The following is a 20,956-nucleotide window of genomic DNA, read 5'->3' on the forward strand; positions in this document are numbered from 1 at the left end:
GTCGTACAATAAAAGCCTACTTATCAGTCACCTTTTATCATGATGAGGAAAAAGGATCAAGATCGAGCAAATAAGCTTATAAAAGCAAGAATGAGGTGGATTAAATTCTGTCAAATTATCACTTAAGTAGCGAGGCCCACACGTTGTTTGCACTATCCAACTGCGAGAATAAAAGTTCAACTTCTTAGCGCCATACAATTATTCCAGTATAATAATAATAATATACCTATAATAATAATAATAATAATAATAATAATAATAATAATAATAATAATAATAATATAATAATGATAATAATAATAATAATAATAATAATAATAAATTTATTTATTCTGGTGGTGTTAAGGCCATCAGGCCGTCTATTCCACGCCACCATACATAGTCCTATGAAATTGAAATCGTTTTCCTTCCTTTATTCCTGTTGATCTTTTAATCGTAGTCAGGAATTACTGATATTGAAGAAACAGAATTCGGTAAATCTTTTGAACATAAGATGGGTGATAAAGTTGATGAATTTTCGAATAAAATAAATAAAGATTCTGAACTATTTAATTGCAAAAAAGTATAAATTATTTCATTCGGAAGCCCATTTAATTTCTTGCATAGCCCTAGAACTATTTTTACTAATGTGATTTTGTTTCTTCTGGAGAATTCAAAATATTTTTTTTTTCTGGAAATAAACGACATGCAAACAATTACAGACGACAAGACTTGGAATTTCCTATGAATAACAGGAATTAAGTAAAGAGAAAACGGAATTCAGTGTTAAATTTCGATTTGAAGAAGCGGAAAACTCATTGTTAAACTGCTCTGTTTCTTCTTCACTGTATCATTAGTCAATATGTCTGTTCCGTGTTAATAGATTTTCCAGACATTTTCCACTAGGTCTGGAAACAAAACTTATCTCCATTGGTTTATAATATACATTTGGTTAACAAGTTTTATTTTTTGTCATTCTTTCTAGATGTCATTATTCCCTTATCTTGATTCTCCAACCCCCCCCCCCTCCCGTACGCATCTTTCACATGTCTAAGAAGCTTATTTCTGAGGCCTGTATTTTGCTTTCTTGTTATTATTTTCTTTCGCTTAGTTGGAATAGTACAGGAACTTCATCTTTTGTCTCCTTTCGCGTTTTTTCTCCAGAAATATAGTTTTGCAGATTGTACAATTTGTGTGCAATATGAATTTGGAGAAGAATGGAGCGTGTGAAATGGACAGACAGAATAAGAAATGAAGCTTTGTTGGAAAGAGTGGTTGAAGGAAGGATAATGCTGAAGCTGATCAAAAATAGAAAAAAGGAATTGGTTGGGTCACTGGCTGAGAAGAAACTGCCTACTGAAGAATACACTGGAAGGAATGGAGAACGAGAGAAAAGTTCGGGGCAGAAGAAGATATCAGATATCTGCCCTTGGGCAGAAAACTATGATTGTCAACACCAAGTCCTTGCTTCACGCTGATAGCTGGAGTGATTGACCTGTCATACTCTAGCTTAGTCACTCGGTACCATTCCTGTCCGTAAGGACTCTGCTGGTTGGATAATCATTAGCAGACAAAAATAGAACTGCATTTTTAAAGGATGAGTAACCGCCACTGAATGACTTTTTCCCTCCTTTGAGTGCACCGTCAACTTCCGCCACTGGAACCGGCGGACCGTGAGACTGATGATGTGCTGGAAGGTGACGTCACCGGCCTCTAGTCGCTGCTGCTGGTCGCTAGTCGCGGCTCGTGGTACTTCAGTCTGGTCGAGACCGGCCTGCAGTGAGTACAAGCAGTGTGTGGTGCTCGTGGAGGGGAGGGGAGTCACTAGATGGCGTGACGTCACAGATGATGGAATGTTATTGTGATTGCGACGAGCTGGTATCAGTGGAGCAGTGTGTGTGTGAGTGTGTGGATTCGCAGCACGTTTCTCTTGTTAACTGTCTACGTGTCACACAAGCTTCTGTTGTTGGGCCCGAGCAGATTCGACTGGTGACGAATACGACCGAACGAGGTAACCAGCAGTCCTGTTCACATTAGCATAGTCTTTACGGCGACACAAATCACGGCGCCACCTGTAGCTCCAGGAGGAATTGGAGGAGGGGGGGGGGATTTTATCGGTTGACCTTACTTCATCGTGCAATAAAAGCCGGTTCTCAAACAAGGAACCATGGGTTGTGTTATCCATTTACATTTCTTAAATTTAACTTTATTTTATTTCACTTTTGTTCAAGGATTTGTCGCACTCTTAACTGTGTTTGTCCTATCCGACACTAGACTAACACATGTTGAGTCCATCATGATATGGGATCGGCACTGAAATGTTCCCCTACTGCTATCTCTTGAACCACAATCCACACTTTTCAAATGTCATTTTGACAATCTTCGAGAGAACAATAAATAATTATGACCGCTATGCATTGTATTATTGGTCCATGGGAAATAACTTTTCTTTTACGAAATTACTCTCAGCGATCATAATTGAAGGGTTCAGAGCAATAGTGGGCCAACCGTCATTTATTAAAACGTAGAAAGCAAGGGTTAAAGTTAAGTGAAAACCATAATTTAATAAAGATTGACATATAATTCAGTTTTAATGTGCACACTTTATATTATTTGCTATATGTTTCATTGCATTATGTTACGCACTTAATTTTAATCCTTGTTTTCTCTGTTTTTAATGTATGGCCCTTGGCCCACTATGGCTCTGACCCCTTCAATTATTTACCGCTTTAGTGAAGTTTGCCGTTCTTTTAAATCTTAAAAAAATCCGAAGTTTTCATGTCCTTATTTACATCAACCTCAGAATTCCGTGTAAGACAATATAGAACATCATATACGTAGACATTTGACGGAAATGACATCGTCTCTTCACGGAATTCGAACCCGCGATTGTGCCTCCAAAGCTGTACTCTTAATATATAATTAGATATATGACAAGTGTAGAACTGCAGAGGCATGGGAACACACCCCCTTCATTTGTTCTGTAGTACGTAACTACTTTCTTTCTTCTTTGTTCCCACGCTTACACCAGCCCTAAATCGTGACAAGGGTTTTCTTGTACGTCTATTCAGGGTTAGGCAACACCTGTTCTTGTCACATCTTGTCTACCTGCAGACTTGAAACTTTTTGTTATACAGTATTGCATGTTCTCCAAATAAATCCTTACTACAGCTTTATAGGTATCAAGTTTACACTATATTAACTTAGGTCTTAATATATTAGGCCTATGTCGTATTCTTATATCAACATTAATTAACTTATCAAATGTAAACCACTCTTTAGTTCTACCTAAGAACCTTTTTTTTTATTTCATTTATTTACAGTCTGCATGCTCCATTACTGTGGAGTAATACTACATGCATTGGTTTACCTTAAACTATGTTCATAATTACTTTATATTATTCTAAGATTTACTTTATAGGCAATATAGATGGATGAATTTTATGCTTTTCTTTCATTGTAATTTTTCAAACTGTATATTGTTAGTAAATTTGATCAAGTTCTTATAGTATCTGTGCACTAGTTTGTCTTTATTCACTGGCCAGTTTTCAGTCTTTTTCTCTCAAGTAATTTACAATTGTATAACAAATGATCTATCGTTTGTTTGTCATTGTTGCATGGATATAATGGGCTATCTATAATTTTATATTTATGTAGATAAGATTTTATATTTCAGAGTTCCTGTTATTATAGTTGTGAAGTTTGGGGTTATGTTAAGTTTCAGAACCTTGTTTCTGTAATTCTTTCATGCTCGTCTTTCATACTTTCTAACCCGATTTTCACATCAGCATAAAAACACGGGAAGTGTAAAAATCCCTAAATGTTTGAATATTGATTGCAAACAAAGATATTGTTAGGACACGTTTTCTCGTAGCATTTTACATTTCCTTCTCGTCTTCCCATCAGATATCAGTCTTTCCAACGTCCGATGAGTAAATGTAGCTTTGGGATTAATATTTTATTACCATACACTTACTGTGTGTTCAGGAACATAAACAACATTCAACGTAAAACTAAAGTTTCAGTAAAAAAGAAATTTATTGATGCGATAAATGTGCTTGTTTTTCAGAAAGTAGCTATCAAATCTGAACTCTGCATTCGATACACACATACACTTTCAAGTTCAAGGAAATTTCTCGTCGTTGTTTTGATGACAGTCATAGACGAGAAACTTGTTTTGCATAAATCGACTTTGTAAATGCTACAAAAAATTTAAGAGCTTCGTTTGCCAGTTCGAGATATTCATGCATTCGTTTGATCCACAACCGGTCTGCATTGTGGAAAAAAGTCTAGGTTCAACATTCCATCAGTAGGTACGTACATAATTAAATTGTTTTCATTTTTATTTATTTCAACCAGTTGAACGCAACTGGCTAAAAATGTATTTAGTATCCATTTGCGACTTTCGTATTGTTCTCAATGTCTTTCGGAAAATAGCTGTTGTTTTAGAATTGTGGAAACTTAATTGCATGTTCGCAAAAACAAAGTCAGTATTTATCTTATCCTACGCAGCTAAATTTTCCACGATTTCTTTAATTCACTGGAATGCATCACATTCCTTCTTGTCAAGTGATATCGACCAGAAATCAGGTTTCTTTATAAATCCTTTGATTTAATGCTGGTTGTTATTATTTTAAGATCTTGGTCTTGCAAACTATTATTCAAAGTTCTGACTAGTTCTAAGTGTTTTAAAATATCAGCAAAGTAGGCTACTAGGAATTATGTTCAAGTAACATTTTGTGTCATTGTTGCATTATATTCTTACATTTTGGTCGTTTTTTTGGGTCGTATCCACTAATGTTGAGTAAAATCGTTGTTTTCGATTTTATAGGGACTTGTATTTCCCAAATGGGATTAAGTACCGTACCAGTTCGGTAGTGGGGGGTCACTCACTGAAGTCTCGCCCAAAAGTGGGTCGCACCTTCGTAAAGTTTGGAAACCACTGGTAACACAATTTCTGTCCGGAAAACAGTGAATAAATTGAATTAAGATGAATCTGTCTTATGTCCCAGCCACTATAGGAACTTGATAAAATACCTTGAAAATGCCTTTGATTTATAATATTGATTAGTAGAAATTGATGTGATCACTGTGAGAGCTGTAAGCCCACTCAACCCACCCCAAATATGTACCTTACTTATATTCGAAAATCGTCGTGCGTGAATTAAGAATACGGCCATATTTCTTTAATGTAAGAGTGGGTTTCAGTGTAGTAATAATACTACACACCTAATCAAACCTCACCTAACCTTTCTCATAATACCACACAATTGTAGTAACATTCCTCACATTTAGTATCATTTCGTTTTCATGTATTGCCGGCTCTGCCAATCATGTTGGTTTCCATCTAGTGGAAGTGGATCGTACTAATACTCCTAATTCGAAAAAGAGGCTATGGCGACTCTAATAATAATGATATTTTACATGTTTCGTGATATATAAATGTGTTAATGTATATATGGTACAATAAGATTTAAAATGTCTTGTGGTTGTGATAAAAGTACTGAAAATTGGTTTATAGCCCCACATTGGCTGTGATAAAAGTGTGCAATATTCGTTCAGTGGCTGGTGGATGCTCTAGATTGACCTGAATTAATATGTATAAGGTGTCATTTTTAATAAAGCTACTATGCTTGTACACTGGGCTGCAAAAGAAATGCTGAATCGAAGTCGCTATCAATTTGAAATACTGTATCGTGTTACGAAGACTTCGCTTAGAAAACAATAGAAATAGAGATAGTGGCCTGAATTTTGAAAAGAGCTTTATTCCATGCAAAGGAGAAATGTGTAGTTATATGTTTCAATTGATCCAATTTTCAGTTCTGTATTTGTATTTATAATAAAATGTTATAGCCTATTTTTATTTATTAAAAATTGATACATTTTTGTTAATACAATATGAAGCGTAACTGGCCTTATCTATATATCGATTGTAACAATGACAGCATCCATGGATAATAAGGAAGGCTGTGGAATACCATATAACTTAAACTGTAGTTTCACTATTTTCGTGTAGTATCTATTATTATTAATGTTGTAAAATATAAGTATATGAATGATTTAAAATCAATTCATATTAAATAATAACGTGAACGTGTCATAAAAGTCGTATTTACAGGTTTTTGAAAAGCTAATATCAGAAAAATAACTTTCCACCTCGCCATGTTTGCTAAAGTCCTGGAAAACGATATAGGCTAATTTTTGTTAATACAATATGAAGCGCAACTGGCCGTATCTATATATCGATTGTAACAATGACAGCATCCATGGATAGTAAGGAAGGCTGTGGAATACCAAATAAACTGTAGTTTCACTATTTTCGTGTAGTAGTATTATTAATGTTGTAAAATAAAAGTATATGAATGATTTAAAATCAATTCATATTAAATAATAACGTGAACATGTCATAAAAGTCGTACTTACATGTTTTTGAAAAACTAATATCAGAAAAAATAACTTAACTCTCCATGTTTGCTAAAGTCCTGGAAAACGATATAGGCTAATTTCGTATCGGCATTTCTTTTGCAGTCCTGTGTACGTCAATCAGTTGTGTAAGTTCTGAAAGAAATCACGACGCTTAGACATTTAGCCCAAATCTTGTTGTGATGTAGAAATACAAATTCTGTGCGTTCTGGATCCTGGATGTGTGTTGCGGTTTGCTTTAGCAGAGTTTGTTCCTTAGTTGAATGGGTTTAAATATTTCGTGGGATTTTTGCGGTTATGTACAGTGTGTTGTTGCGAGTGCGTTTACAGTGTTTTCACAGCGTTTTATCTCATGAAAGAGATATAGCCTAGGCGTACTAGTTCTTGTTCCGTATGAACATGCTTGAAATAGTAATGATTAAAGTCTCTTTTGTTGTGAAGAAAAGCGATGCATTTCACAGCCAGTGTTTCAAATGTATAATTTCATACACAGTACGAATACAACAGCTCTTACAACACGGAGCTAGTCCATTGCAGCTTGTTAAAATTTTATTTACAGTGTTTTGGTATTTCCGCCGACCTGGATTTTAAGGGGAATTGGTGGTACTTACCACATGCAAAAATATAGGAAAAATAGCATATATTGAAATATCCATAAATCAAATATTATTCACCACAAAACAATTAATTTTTTTCTGCTATGTGTGTAAACACCGTACTTTAAAGTCAGCTGAGAATAGTTTGTTCTACAACAAACTGTTTGGTAGGAAATAATTTTTTAATCCATAGAGGATTTTTTTGTCTTCATTGCATCCACTGATATAGGTACATTTCATTCCGTTTCTATTGCTTAGATTTCAGTGAAACTTTAGGAACTCAGGCTGTGTCTCAAAGCTCAAGTCCATACTACACACTAGTGACTAACCAATTTATGAAGTCAAATTTTCTTCTGAACTTTTACTAATTAATATAACTATCGGAATACCTTAATAACTACCTTAGTTCTCTATTTTCAATTTTTTTTTATTATTTTAAAAAACCTTGACGTAATTCTATCTTATTTTCAAAACCTGTCTTCTTACCTTATTTAATTAATAATAAGTTTTTCTGATTTTAGGAAAATTTAATCTTTGCTGATGCCTATCTCTTACACACTAGTGACTAGCAACTAGGTGACTTGTAAACTACACACTAGGATGTTTTGGAAATGTATGCTTGAAACATGGCCTTCTTCATAGATTATTTTTCTAAAAACCATGACATCACGGTGCAGCACTGAATTAAGAAGGCAGTGTCCTATTACAGTTTCATTACGAGTTATGTGGAAAAGATAAGGAAGGGCTTAATGTATTACAATAATGTTTAAAACATTGTACAGAAGGTACTAACAATGTCAGTGTTCAAAGTTAACTTGTTATTCTACATTATATTTACATTATTTCACTTCCAAAGCATTTTCAGATTTAATAACCCTAATTGCTGATGAGGTATCCATGTTTGTTTAGTGAACAAGTCGGCAATCAAGCAAGCATTTTCGTTTACTAGCTACTACGGACTTGATTGCTATGCACTATGTAGCTTTGGATCATAACTTCTGACATCACATCCGGCTATTTAGTCAACAATCTAGTTCACTTCAGCTGAAAATGTAGCTTTGAGACACGGCCTTACTGTCAATTGGCAGGCCTATTGAAATGTAAATGAAATAATTAGTGCAAATTCAATATTTATAGTCATTATTACATAAAAATAGGCAAGGTAGGTTTGTTATGTAGCGTATCCATAAAAGTTCCCTGAAAGTTTCATAGTTATAGCTGAAATAATTTATGAGAGAGGTGCATCTAAAACAATGAAAAATTTAACTTTCGAAGAGAAAGAAAACAAAATGACATGCATTCTCAAATCTGATTTCTTCAATTTTAGAAAGCTCCAGGACCATAATTATCTTGTTGCTGGGATTTCCTGCCTTCTCTTTTTCTTTCCAGTCCTCTTATCTTCACCCTGGTGGCTTCTTTAGTCATCTCTTCTATGGTTTTGTCGGCTTTAACAACACGGTCGAGATCCAACGCTTTTAGCCCCCCCTCTTCAAATTTTCTTCAGGTTGTAATTATGTCCATAACTTGCATGGCATACACCAGCGTTTCTCAAACTTTTTGAAGCGGATACCACTTTTTAAAGTTAGAAAAGTTCCGCGGACCACCTTACTTTTGTTCCCTTCGAAAGCAAATTTATCATTTTTGTAGCATATTTTTATACCAGTAGGCCTATACATATTTTGAAACAGAATTATGATTCGGTACTTTGGTCCTCTGTTATGGTCTCTGGCTGGGTTACAGGTGCGGCGCCAGATGTGCAGGGAAAAGATGACGAGAAACACCACGTTCATAGTGCTTTAAATCTCTCTTTTGTTACTGAGAGTAGAGTGGGAAGTCGGTAGACGGGTAGGGTAGTAAATTTCATAAAATATCAGTACTGGGAGAAAAAGTGAAATTCGATTGCTATGTGTCATTTCCAAACTCTTGAGATTTTAAGCTTTACTGCGAAACGCAGTTCGTATGAATTTTATTTTTTCTTCTGTCTTTTTTGAAGGACCACAAGGGCAGACCTCGAGGACCACAGGTGGTCCGCGGACCATAGTTTGAGAAACGCTGGCATAGACCAACCATCATTGAAGCATATTAAATAGTCAAAAATATCTATTTTGATTGTTTTTTTTTTACTTCAGAATAAAACTTTTTTAGGAACTCTCTGCCAGATAGGCTACAACTATTAAATGATTGTTTGGTTTTGAGTTTTTTCATGAAGACATTTCTTCAACAGTTGAATCCTCTAGATTCAAATCCCCCTGAAGACCATTTTGTTCATAATTGAGTTATGCCCACATAGTGCTTGCTGAGAATGAATTCTAATGATTTATATAGTTTGAATTCAAAGAGTCACTAAATTTAAAGCAAAATGTTTGGTTAGTTAGTGGGGTTTAAAAAGGGCGCGTCAGCATCTATGGCTATTTGCGCCCTTATCTAAAATTCTTTACAGAACAGACATAATACAATAATCAGAATGCTTAAAGAACTAAAAAACGTTGTCACGATTAAAACGAGGTACACACCACAGCAAAATGTTTGTTAAAAGTCACTGTTACATTGAAAATTCCCTCTATTTGGAACCAGTCTACTGTCAAAATCCTTCAATTTGTGAAAGTGGATATAGGGGATTTTGATTCAGTTGTTCATCAGCTGGTTTTCTGAAAATGGGCTTAATTTTTTCAAGTAGGCTACAGCAGGTGGCAGGAAATTCTTGTTTACAAAACAAGAGACGGTCTTGGCAGGAGTGGGCGTGGCAATGGTGGAAGATGTGCGGGTATTTAAATTCAGGAATTTAAATATGCGAAAAATCATAACGTATATAAACCATATATCAAAATGTTCAGGAGACTTTCCTTTATCATATAATTAGAAAAAAAAAAATCCATTTTTTTGACCTTCATACCGACCAACTTTCTTTAAATCACAGTCATAGTTGCAAGAAAACTAGAGCAATATTTTGGGTCTCCGTTTGAAAGTAAGTGTTATTATTGTAATGCACTATGCTGTGGAGTTTCATGGAAGTTTGAAGTCATATATGAAAGGGCAAAATGAGTGAAACCTTGATAACGATAAGACGTCTAGGAAAGATATATTATCTTCCTCTCAAGTGGCCACTCAGATACGGAGACCTTTATGGACTTTTAATTCTGTCGTTGAATTATTTATTTTAAAATATAGCCTTGGTATTTTTTATTTTATTTTTATACCTATAAGGAAATATACCACATATTACATATAAAGGCTTATTCATGCCATGAGACGAATTAAAAAACAGTTTTAGTCACTGGCGTAGCTCGGACGGTAGCACGTGTTCCTGGTGATCCGAGGCTGCGCTGGGACTTGAGTTCGATTCCCGTTTGAGCTGATTAGCTAGTTTGGGTTTTCTCGAAATATACGGCCAATGTCTGATAATCACATGGCGAATTCTAGCCTCTTCTCACCAAATACCATATCGGGAGAAACTAACGCTGAGGTAGTTCCGGTGTTTTTGAAAGTGAAAATGGTTGAATTTGTAGGGGATTTTTTTTTTGGGGGGGGGGGAGATAGATTTGAAAAGTTTAGGATTTTATAGGGAAATATCTGAAGAAAAATAAATTGGGTTAAACTAGCGCTGAGATAGTTCCCTTCGTACTCCGCATATGCATCTTCAACTGTCTTACAAGTCGTACCAACATAACTTTGGTGACATTACAAAAGTTTCACGCTAGTGTACACTCACGCTATGCCTTGCATATAGGCCTACCAATCTGTGATAGGTTAGATTAGGTTAGTTTATCCTTTTGTTATGCCTATCTGTGATAGGTTAGGTTAATTTAGGCTTTCGTTATGCCTTGCATATATAAATTGTGTAGGATTTTCAAAGCCTAGTGATTTTTGCTTAGTGATGTTGCCAGTATTGATTAGCGTAATGGCGGATGTATAAACGAAGTTACATAATGGAAACTGTATGTTCATTTCATTACTATTTGTTTTGCTTCATTATTTTCCAGTGGTTATTGAATTAATACAAGTTTTGCGTTCTTCATATTACATCGTATCGCGTGTTTTATATCCCTACGTTTCTTTCATTCACTAAAAACCACAAAGTTCACACTTCCATTACCACGGACCTCTCACTTAGCACGTAATTTACTACATTTCCGGTGAAACTAGCGCTGAGGTAATTTCGGCGATTTCGGAAGTGGAAAATCCTTGAATTTAATTTTTTTTTCGGAGATGCAGTTGATCGTATATGTAAGACATAATAAAACTCTAAACCAACAAAACCTAACCTGACACAGATTCGTATATAGGTAAGGTGTATAAACGGAGGACGAAGGGAACCTTTCAGCCAGTATATGGAGCCAGTGCCCACCCAGGAAGCGTTGAATTTGTGGAGGTAAGCTACAGTGATACCGAAATTCTGTTTCGGAAGCCAGCTATAACATCTGGGGAGATTAACATGCTAACCACACGTCACTCCCGTACTGGTCAGATGATTTTTCACCTCTTCTGAGGCATGAAAATGTGAAGCTAACAGTCGGCTGGTAGACCTTGGGCCTCCATAAGTTGTAACGGATTTGTTGTTTTGTTTGGATCATGACATAAACAGAAGTATAACTTACCTCTAGGAAATATTTTCCAACCACGAATTCAACTTGAACTCCTCGTGTTTTGAAACCGGACCTCTTGGTGTTCATGCCGTAATAATTCATCCTAAGTACCTGTTTTAACATTCTACATATTTATCAACAGTAATCTCACTAGAGATTTTGATTTATCTAGAGAAAATTAAAACTCGAGTGGGATTTAATTGACTATTACACGATTAGAAGAAAGTATATAAAGATTAGAAGTAACGAAGTACTCCAATACAATAAAATATTAATTGACTTACGAAAATACAACTGTCTTCAAATGTATTATTGTACCATCTCAACTTTACAAATATTACGCTAGATGCATGCTAGATGGCAGTAGTGAGTTATTACTATTACTAGCAATGCCTCCTCGTCGAGAAGTTATCGATCTATATCACGATGTCAGCGTTACTAGTAAAGAAGGCTTTGTTGATTCAGTTTCATTCCACTTCAATTATCCGAATCCCAGTAATCAACGTCACTTGACAGATGATTTTCAATAAATCTTAATATTAAACAATCTCTGATACGTGACTATCCATAATATCATATAGCAGAAGCTATAACATAACCTAAATAATATACACAAGTGTTAGAAAAGTTTTAAATAACGACGATGACATAAAAAATAAACATGCATAATTTTAAAAGGAATAATTATTGAATGTACAATTTTCAAATTTGAATGTGGTTGGTGGTTCAATTGATGTTATTTTGGAAGTGTGCGTAATTGAAGTGGAACTCGTTGATGTAAGCCTACATGGTGTGTTGAACTTTTTCAGGATTTCTGAATGGTGCTCTTCATTTATTTGTAAATAGGATTTCAGAAGATGCATAGGTATGATCAGTGATTTTTATTAATTCTTGTTCTTGAATGCCAATGCGAGTCATATTTGAAACTGCTGTGCATCGACTGGAGTGGTTTGTAATTTTCTACGGTATTTTTTTTTTTTTTTTTGACGTCCAGACCAGCGCAGTGTGAAATGTTGGCAAACAAAGAAACAAATGCTAGGGACGCGATAAAATTAAACAAATGCTAGGGACGCGATAAAATTGTGCGATAAGCAGCCATGATTGGTTGAAAGATATCCTTTCGTACCGTTTTATTCGTCGAAAGTAGTGTGACGTAGTAAAAGTGTAATAGTCAGAGTTAAATCACTTTCTAACATAATAATTGACAATGTAATGTTTTTGCTGTTTTCAGAAAAAGAGTTACTCAGCTATGAGATCATGTGTTGAGTTCTTTCTTTGGACTCAATGAAGCGACAATTTCGCAGCAACAAATCGGCTTTCGACCCCATGCAGATCTCGCTATTACCTCAAAGCGTTAGAAGGGGAGGGGCGTTTTGTTTGGTTACCCTTGTAAATTTTGTTCATCTCTGCATGGTCTCTGTAGTTTCAAAAAACATAAAAGAAAACTTACCATTACGGACGTATGAATCCAACCCATGTAGCGGCGGGATTATGAAATTATGTTCACTTTGTGAATTTGTATGGTGTGCGAGGGGGACATCTTTACCTTCATTACGCCACTCTAACCATGCCACTTCAGAAACTCCATCTTGCCCTACTTTCAAAATAATCTTGTTTGCAAAACAGAAATGATTTGTATATCAGTCTCTTATACTACACTAACGAAAACTCTGTTATTTCGCTCATGGAGCAGACATTTCTTTTTTTATGTAATTATTTATGTTATTTTGCTCCTGTTTTTAGATTATTTTTGTCTAGTGAGTGTTAATTCACACGCTACTAAATAAAGTACAGTGGAACTCCACAAATAGACGCTCTCTCTCGTATACTTCACGATACAAGGCAAGTCAACGCATCCTGTCCCGTGCTGCACAGGGCTAACCAGTTGAACCAGTGCAGTAGTGTGCAGATACTCGTACACGTTGGCAGCAAGGCAGGGGACAAAAAATGTGTACTTGTCTTGTAGCAGAAGTTACAGCTATTGAAACGGTTTGAAAAAGGTGAATCAATCAGAGCCATCCATCAAGAATTTGACATTTCGATCAGAACAGTGCATAGGATAAAACAAAATTCATCTAATTACCAGGCATTCTGTAGTGATTATAAGAAGCTTTGTTATTATCAGTTGATTGTGGGATGAATACACAGCTTATTTTGTGTATTTCCTAAATTTAATCAATAGGGATGATTTATGTTCCCTCTTGAAGGGTATACACCATTTTAAAATAATTTAATACACAAACACAACTATTACATGAAATGCTCAGTAAGTTATTGTAGCTTTATTCTCTTCGGCTCTAATGAACAATAACAAAAATGTAGGTTGTCTGCCTCCGTGGTCTGTTGGTCAGCATGCTGGATTCCAGATCAGGAGGTCCCGGGTTCGATTCCCGGGCTAGGCTCTCGGTGAGTTTTTCTTGAAGAAGAGGAGACACCCAGGGAATTCCTGGGAATTCCTGGGTGTCTAGAGTCTGGAAATTTGTATGAATGTGTGTGTGATTGTGAGTGTGCCGGGTTAATATAAATTAACCAATCATCACAAATATAAAAATACGTCAGGACTGTCGCTGGGCAGTAACCTGAAGACACGTTTCAGCGTCACATTGTTGACAAGTAACTCCATCTGTTAGCAGAACCATAAAGCATCTAATAGATGCTATAGAGTTACCAACAACGAAAAAAAAAATGTAGGTTGCCAGGAGACGATAGAAAAGAAAAGATGCGAAAACAAATGACTGTAGTGTATAAACAATTGAATGCTTCATATTTAATTCTAAAAATATAGGGGTGCCATTTGAAATTGCAAAGTGGGGGAGGCTGGGGGTGGGAGGTGAAATCTAAGACTTCCCCCTTGATATCTAAATTTACGTGTTTTTTTGGTTTAAATTGAATTCAATTTAATTAACTAGTTATTTAGAGTGGGAAGTTTTGAAATGATATACAGGGACATCATTTTATTTTTACTAACATTTTTAATATTAACCTGGCTATACCTCTGGATCAACACCGTTTGCTACTCCCTTTCACGACCGGAGTTCGATGATACTGGCGTAATATACAAACAAATCACTTTGCTAGGTATAGGAGCGAAGAAAAGTAGTTTATCCATTTACGTAAACTAGGAAATATCGCGCTTTTGAGTTTGATCATTTTCATTAGGTTTTTGTTTAATCAAAATACAGTATAGTATTAACAATGAGTGTTTTTACTCTCGAACTGAGCTGTCCATGTGGACGTATTCTTTATGCAGTGTATATTATACTGTCTATAGCACATTAGCGTACAATAGCCTATAGAGAATGAAGTTAAATTGAAAAATACTGTACTGTACTATATTCATACACTACTAAATAAAGTACTGTATACAAATCTTAACTGCCTATTGCTGCGTACTGGTAACCACCAAAAGACACGCCTACAAAATAGGAATGCCCTGTAAATCAAATTGCTGCGCTACGCGTGCGGAAACAATTGTTTTGTACACAAGCCTGCCAAGTAAATACCGTGGAAATACAACTGAATTTAGTATAAATTGTGACTGCCTATTTTACGCTTCGGTTTTCAGTTCCAGTAAAAAAGAATCACCCACCGCTATGGAGTAATGCCCGACCGTGAAACAAGCGGGCCCGGTTCAAATTCTGTTTGGGACAAGGTACTTGGTTGAGGTTTTTTCTCCGGTGTTTTCCCTCAACCAATTAAGAGCAAATGTGGGTAACTTTCGGCGCTTGAACCAGACTCATTTCCCTGGCATTATCACCTTCATTTGACTCAGACCTAGATAACTATAGCAGTTGATAAAGCATCATAGAATAACCAATTATAAAAAAAAAACAAAGATTCGAAGAATCATCACTGGCACTTGTATTAGTAAATTAACGGACAGTAACAACAAAAATAACAGTCACTAAATTGGCAACAATGGCCACCAAAAACTACAGACCACAACCACTCGTAAGCATTCCAGGGATTGACTTATCAAATAAACGTGTCTAAATACACTTTGAACACAGTTCCTGAAGGTTGTGGTTTAGATTTACGAAGCAAACAGATAGTAGCCTACTCTTTGTTGTGAAGAAATGGATAAACAAATTTTTGCGGATCACATTTTTCATGACGGTATGTTATTTTTCACTAACAGTACGTCTTCTGGTCATAGAAACCAGTGGCAGTATTCCATACCGTCGCATACCGTCTCACTTCCCTCACTGTGTGTATGTGTGCATGAAGAGACAAAATGGCCTCCACGTTCACCAAGCTTAATACCAATGAACTTTTATTTGTGGGGAAAATTAAAACAAGCAGTGTACCGAGAAATACCGACGAGCCCCGAAGACATGAAAGACCGACACGAGCATGCTCAGCGATAAGCTCTGATGAAATTCATCGTGCAATATTTTCCGCTCAGAATTGCTTTGAATCATGTAGCAATGCTCAAGGTCACCACTTTGAATACATGATGCAATTCTGAACATATGATGTAAGTAAATTACAGAAATGAGTAACTTTTCCTTTAACAAACATAGTATTCATAATTAACCTTCAACTAACTTCAATGGCCATCGAAACACAGTTGTTGTATACGTCTTCAAGCGCACTATTAAAGGGTAAATAATAAATCATATCAATCCATTTAAAATAATGAAGTTAGCTTCCATATCTTTTCTACACATGCACCTATCAAACAAGTATCTATAGACCTATCACAATATGTCCCGCTTCACGCCAAACAACTTTTGTCTGAAGATTTGTCTTCTGTCACTACAAATGGCCGTACTATTCAGGTGGCCTGATTTAAATGTCGCACCCTGTATATTAGCAGTAAAGGAATTCACCTTGTCTTGCCTTCATTACGAAAGTATGGGTAGGGAGACCAGATTCACATCGGTAAAAAAGAGCACTCAAAGCTTCAAAAAGGAGGACATTTTTCGAAAAAAGAAGACGGAAGATATTATGTAGACTACTTAGATTTGTTTATTTTATTTGGTTATTTAACGACGCTGTATCAACTACTGGGTTATTTAGCGTCGATGAGACTGGCGATAGCGAGATATTCTGCGAGATGAGGCTCAGGATTCGTTATAGATTACCTGACATTTGCCTTACGGTTGGAAAAAACCTCGGAAAAACCCAACCAGGTAATCAATCCAAGCGGGGATCGAACCCGGGCCTTAGTCGACTGAGCTACGCCGGTGGCTATTTAGATTTAGACTTAGACCTAGTCGACCTGGTTGGCAAGTTGGTATAGCGCTGGCTTTCTATGCCCAAGGTTGCGGGTTCGATCCCGGGCCAGGTCGATGGCATTTAAGTGTGCTTAAATGCGACAGGCTCATGTCAGTAGATTTACTGGCATGTAAAAGAACTCCTGCGGGACAAAATTCCGGCACATCCGGCGACGCTGATATAACCTCTGCAGTTGCGAGCGTCGTTAAATAAAACATAACATTTAACACTTAGACCTATATTGTAGCCTATTTTAAATTACGTGAATATCTATTTCATTATAAAATATTTACAGTACAGATTTAGGGTTACATCATACTTAAAGGTATGGTAATACCTATTTTATTACAAAATAATTATGATAAAACTTAATAATAATGCTTTTACAGTTAGCTACATATGAAAGTCAAATTAAAGAGGACAGAAAAAGTAAATTCCATCGATGCTGCAGCCATCTACAGGCAAATTACTTGAAAAAGGCGTCAAATCGGATAACTTCAAAATAGGCATACAAGTTACGATAAGGAGGATATTTCTTGATTTTTTTTTTTTTAATTCGCTCGGACCCCGTACAAGGGCCTAAAAAGGAGGACATGTTCGGACAAAAGAGGGCGTCTGGTCACCCTAAGCATGGGAGGATTCTCTAAGCCTTCTCGGAGTTACAGAGTTTGTATTTCTGGAAATTTGTTAATGAAAGGGATCTCTAAAAGTTCAAACTGTAGCTCTTCTGCGGCACACGAAGTGCGTAGAGTGAGTGATGTCTATGTCGTAATAGTCACCCCTAAGTTTCCGTAACCCACATAAGCTCTGTCCACTCACTTTCTCCAGTTCTATTTCAGTCCACATTATCTGTCATCTTAATGCGAGCCCCTCCCCCTTCGGCTCACGTGCCACGCGATAGTATCTCGCTTAGTCACACGTCGAGGCCTTCCAGGACCTCAACAACTCTGCAGTTCCAGCAGATTCGAGCTAAAAGCCGTGATTAGTGTAGCCAGAATGAGTGTGTTTCACATTCACTGAAACTCAGGGATTTGCAATTAACATGCATGAAGAGGAAGGATCTGCCGACAGGTGAAGAGGTGGTATAGATAGGCCTACATCTTACAATAGACGGTAATCACACTCTTTGTCTTCTTCTTTTCTTTATTCGTCCCTTACTTTCTCCTCATGTTCATTCTCCTTTATCATGTTTTGTTTTCTGCTTACTAAGCCTATTCTCTTCTGTCGCTTGCTGGTGTTATTTAATTTTCTTTTTCTTATTCTGTTAGTATCACTTTTATCCTTGCGATTGCAAACATATTATACTAGTACTCATATTTCGGCAGAGTTGCCAACTTAGTCATACAAAAAGTTCCTAAAGGTTTCTTTAAAATTCTCTTTAAGCTTTCATGTTAACGATGTTGCGTCAAATATGATAGTTTATGATTATTTTTCCAACTCTTTATAGCCAATACAGCCAGTAGGCCTACAGTGTGAACGATTACTGTACTCCAACCACGAGAAAGTCTCAGGGAATGAGAGGGAGCGAGGTGATGCTGTGAATGAATGTTGATGTCATAAGATGTCATAAGGTCACACACGTGGGTACTCGTATCTCTATTGACTAGCTCTCACAGCCCAAACAATAACACTGATATACACATTTTTATACTACCCTAGTTACAAAATTAGATCACGGTTAATCTCCTGGACTTTTAATCCCTCCATACAGGAAATAACATATGCAGGAGAGCGTATGATTTTTAAACTGACGTTATAACTCTAATATTATCTATCTACTTCGCTCCAATAGATGACGCAATAGTAAGCACATTCCTTTCACGGTTTATCTCCTGGTTGGAGAACAGTACGTAATGTCTCTAATTTCATGGGGTTATTCTTTGAGATAGTTCAAACGAAATAGTTTAATAAAATTTTGCTCGTTTTTGCTTCCTTTTCGAAACAAAAATTGTTTTGTATGAAACATTTCGTAGTGATGTTTTGGAAAAGCATTTGATTTAATTCGCAATATGCTCAGTCAGTTTAAGAGAGCAGCGTATTATGATAATGAAATATGATTCAAAGAATTTTTTTGTCCTTTAAATGTGCAGAAATTTGATCCGAACAAATGTAACTTTTCGTTCTGCAAAGGAATTTTTACAATGTTAGTAGATCTACATTTGTTCGAATCAAATATCTGCACATTTAAAGAACAAAACTAAAATTATTTCAATATCATAATACACTGCTGTCTTAAAATGACTGAGCATATTGTGAATTCAATAGCTTTCCCAAAATACGCTATGAAATGTTTCATAAAAAATGTTATCTCGAAAAGGAAGCAAAAACGAGCAACATTGTTAAACTGTTAAACTTTTTTGTTTGAAATAACCCTCTGAAATTAATGACAATACTTATGGTTTACTCTGTTTTTTTTTTTTCTGTAGGATAGGGTGCTAGCCTATCGCCATAACCCTCAACCTGGAGGACCAGGTAATTTTTATTCAAGGTTTCCTTCCTTTAGGCTTTGACGAGCCAACGTCTAACCACAGTCTACTATATAGAGTCACGAAGCTTGAGTTGTGAGGGTACTAGGAACAATAGACTGTGCCGGTATTATTTCGCATTGTCTCTAATGAGGCGATAGTAGCGATCCTGGTGGTTAGCAACTATTTATGGATGCATATTTACTACGTATTGAGCTTCGTGACTGTATATACTAGACTGTTGTCTAACTGCAGGTAGCAGTGTCTGTAACCCTAGACAAGGGCCCTCACCAGTGTTGCCAACACATAAATTGCATCCCCGTCAGTCTAACACCTGGAAATCCGTCAAAATTTAAAGGAAAATAAGAGCCACTCTATATCTATATACAAATAAGAAGCAAATTTTAACACAACTTACTTACCAATCTTGATTATAATAGTAATTCGTCAACTTCTGACTTGATTACAAGGATATCTGAAACGGGGGATTCTTTAACATGGTACGGCACGGGCAAACTGTTCAAAGAAAAAGTAAAATCCGCCAAAAATTGAACAATTAAAAATTACAGCAGCTAAAAAGTCAAAAGACGATGTAAATCGTAATTTCCCCCACAAAATCCGTCACCCGTCAAAGTCATTTCTTTTCCGTCCGCTATGTTGAAATTCCGTTAGTTTTGACGGAATTTCAGTCCAGTTGGCAACACTGGCCCTCACAGTGTACTATCAGCCGGCCAGCTGAATCCAGGTTTTTAATCCCAAAGCCCAGTAAATAATACCATAAAAGTTGCTAATCAGAAATACGAAATTTCGTCTCCATTATGACTTTCGAATCCACTTTTCCCCAGATTGGCAACACTGTTAGCGTTCCTTGTCGCTTATTCTGAACATCGAAAGTATAGGGCCTAGCTGAGAAGAGTTCTTTCTTGCAAGGCGATTGATTGGCAGTCTGTTACCTGATTTTGTTCGGGCAGTTTGGTTCGCAGTGTTATCATTTTTCTTATCTATGATTAGGTTTGTAACATTTATCTGAACAAGACAAACTCGTTGCCTTTCCTGTTATCTTTGTTAGTAGATGGTTCAATCTTCATGTAATATCAACTCATTTTATAAATGTTGACTCATGCCTACACACTCACCGACTTACCTCACTGGATGCTTGCCTGATATCTCACCGACTGCTTAACTTATTGTTTGACTTCTTAAATCATTTTTTGGTTTCTGGTTTACATAGTGATAGAATGACGTGGCTATTGTGTTTGCCTCGTTGGAAGGCAGACTAATTAGAATGTTCTGTAACATGGTGACGTTAGAGCCAATCAGCATAACGCACTTACAGTCTTCGTTGCTAGGCCTGTGCACAGTTCCAGGAGAAAAAAAATGGCTCGTATGAATTTTCTGTTCCAGATTCAACGCATTGCGCATACTCAGTGCTCCGGTGCACATGAGTTACTGGCAGTTATTAAAATTAATTTTACTTCGATTGTTGTCGTAACCTGAAAGATATTTGAAAAAGGTGCTATGAAAATTGATCTATTATTAATAGTAAATGAATATCCATATATATAATTCGAACTGGTAATGGAAATTACGGGAAAACGGCTGAATGGATTTTAATATATGACCCTTCATTTTGAAGCTTGGAACCCAAAGCTTTTCAGAAAAATAGTAATTTTCAGTGAAATGTCAATTT

The 20,956-nt window shown here is 36.2% G+C and overlaps 1 protein-coding gene across 2 annotated transcripts in view; it reads left to right on the plus strand.

Annotated features, from left to right (window-relative positions):
- The window catches only part of kek5 (kekkon 5), a 1,258,756-nt gene that overhangs the window by 1,101,404 nt on the left and 136,396 nt on the right, over positions 1-20,956 (plus strand). The window contains exon 1 of one of the 2 annotated variants that reach the window (XM_069840116.1): positions 1,723-1,990. The exons of the other annotated variant lie outside the window; for it this stretch is intronic. The gene's annotated coding sequence lies outside the window, so the exon portion shown is untranslated. Of the gene's footprint in view, positions 1-1,722; positions 1,991-20,956 lie in introns of those variants that run through there. 2 annotated transcript variants of the gene reach the window in all.

Source organism: Periplaneta americana, chromosome 11, assembly GCF_040183065.1.
Source record: "Periplaneta americana isolate PAMFEO1 chromosome 11, P.americana_PAMFEO1_priV1, whole genome shotgun sequence".
NCBI lineage: Eukaryota > Metazoa > Arthropoda > Insecta > Blattodea > Blattidae > Periplaneta > Periplaneta americana.